At 62.0% G+C, this 2346-nt stretch overlaps 1 pseudogene; it reads left to right on the forward strand.

Annotated features, from left to right (window-relative positions):
• The first annotated feature begins 463 nt into the window (after nt 1–463).
• On the forward strand, nt 464–2017 carry LOC136522271 (protein IRREGULAR XYLEM 15-like; annotated as a pseudogene).
• The last annotated feature ends 329 nt before the right edge of the window (nt 2018–2346 follow it).

Below are 2346 nucleotides of genomic sequence, written 5' to 3' on the forward strand. Positions count from 1 at the left end.
CGGAGAATCTTGAAAAATTTGGTGTTTTAGAGGAGAACTAAATAGGCCCCAAGCCAAACTCCCGGAGAGTTTAAAGATAAGCTGCAGTAGCACTACTCCTATTTCAGTCGACAAACATTTTTTTACACGCGATTAATCTGCAGAAACCTTTTGCCAAATCCTCCATGCCATGCCAATTGCCAGAGCCCAGAGAGGCGGTCACGAAAACGGAGAGCGCCACCCACCGCAAATCCCGGCGGGACTGAACGGAACAGAACTCTTTCGTTTCGCCCCTGTCATCCAATTCCATTTCCAACCACCTCCCGAGTCCGGACTCCGGACCGAACGAACGCATCTTCTTCATCTTGCTGCGGCCTGCGGCTGCCTCCACTTGAGCCGACACGTCATCCATTCCCCATCCCAATCCCCCCCCCCCCCCCCCCCCCCCCCCCCCCCCATATCTCTCTCGCTCGCTCCCTCTCTCCGGGCCACGGAGGAGGAAGAGGAGTAGACCAGTCCTCCTACCAATAAATTCGTCACGCTCGCCCCACCCGCGCGCCGGCTCCGCGCCTCGCCATTGCCTTGCCCCAACCAAGCTGGTAGCAGCAGGGGAGCAGCCGAGCAGGAGGAGATGAAGGGGCTGAGCGGGCCGAAGCTGCTCGTGGTGCACCCGTCGTCCAACAAGTCGCCCGGGGCGGTTCTTGGCGCGCGGCGCCGGGTGTGCGCCGCCGTGTTCCTGGCCTGCTTCGCCTGCGTCTCCCTGGCCACCACGCTGCTGTCGGCCGCGCGTGACCCGGGGGCTGCAGGCGCGGGCACTCGGGCGGCCGCGGCGTTCGCGGTGCCGGCGGGGGCTGGCGCCGCCGCCGCCGCCGGAACGGGCGAGGGTCTGCCGGGGCACGTGTTCGACGCGCTGGTACAGTACGCGTCGGCGGGCGGGAACTCGACGGCGAGCATGCCGGGGGCCGACGTGCGCGCCATCGCGGCCGTGCTCCGGCGCCGCGCGCCGTGCAACCTGCTCGTGTTCGGGCTCGGCGGGGAGGTGCCGCTGTGGCGCGCGCTCAACCACGGCGGCCGCACCGTGTTCCTGGACGAGAACCAGTACTACGTGGCCCACCTGGAGGGCCGCCACCCGGGGCTGGAGGCCTACGACGTCGCCTACACCACCACGGTCCGCGAGTTCCCGGACCTGCTGGACGCCGCACGCGCCGCCGAGTGCCGACCGGTGCAGAACCTCCTCTTCTCTGACTGCCGCCTCGCCATCAACGACCTCCCCAACTAGCTCTATGACGTCTCCTGGGACGTCATCCTCGTCGACGGCCCGCGCGGGTAAGGAACCCATCCGGCCATCGCTTTCTCCACCATCCAAGATCCATCCATCCAGCTTCTCTTCTTCCCCAAAAAGAAGAAGAAGAAAGATCCAATCTTTTCCCAGCTCCGTCCATTTCTCGCCCTAGCTAACGCTAACGCTAACGTCCTCTCCAATGCGGCTCGACAGGTACACGGCGACGTCGCCGGGCAGGATGTCGGCGATATTCACAGCGGGGGTGCTGGCGCGGACGCGGGCCGGGGAAGGCGCGACGACGGACGTGCTGGTGCACAACTACGAGCGGGAGGTGGAGCGGGCGTGCTCCAGGGAGTTCCTGTGCGAGGAGAACCGGGATTCGGGACTCTAGCCGCGCACGCACGTCCCGTCCCGTCCCCGTGCGGCCTTTCCACCGACAACAAAGGCACGGCAGTTGCAGCACAGTGCAGGACTGCAGCAGCGTCGGCGCCAGCGACTGGCATGGTGGCAATGCCATGACGCCCAACGGGCTCAGCCTCAGCTAACGGCCCAAGCATAGCTCACGGCTGCATTAGCCATGTCGTGCTGGCCTGGTAGGCCCGTTAAGCCTAACGGGTCGTGCTAGCCCTGTCTAACTACTATAACTACATTGGAGTATAGATCATAGATTTTGCTCACAAAAAAAAGGAGTATAGATCATAGATCAACACAGGCACGACCAAATCTAGTTCACAAACTACAGTTCAAGAAATCAAGATATATCAATACAAGCATATGCAGATCTAAGGTCTCCGTTCACACCGAAGGTCATCAATTAGTTAACGCTTAATGGTTTGCGCATTTGCACATGATGTGGACACTGAGTCGCTGACCACGATAGTGCCACTGTGGGCCCATTGCCGCGTCTAGCTCCCACACGCCTTCTGTGTGTCAAGGCATACGACGAGTTTGAGGGGGAGGCCTGCACTTAAGCCATGGTGGAGGGGAGAGGCTAGAGGAGAGTGGGCGACAGGGCAAAGCCACGCTGCCACGAAAGGGGTTAGGGGAAGATAGCGGGAGTCAAGAGCGGTGGCTGCATGGGACTC

The sequence above is a fragment of the Miscanthus floridulus genome, chromosome 18 (assembly GCF_019320115.1).
Source record: "Miscanthus floridulus cultivar M001 chromosome 18, ASM1932011v1, whole genome shotgun sequence".
NCBI classification, from domain to species: domain Eukaryota; kingdom Viridiplantae; phylum Streptophyta; class Magnoliopsida; order Poales; family Poaceae; genus Miscanthus; species Miscanthus floridulus.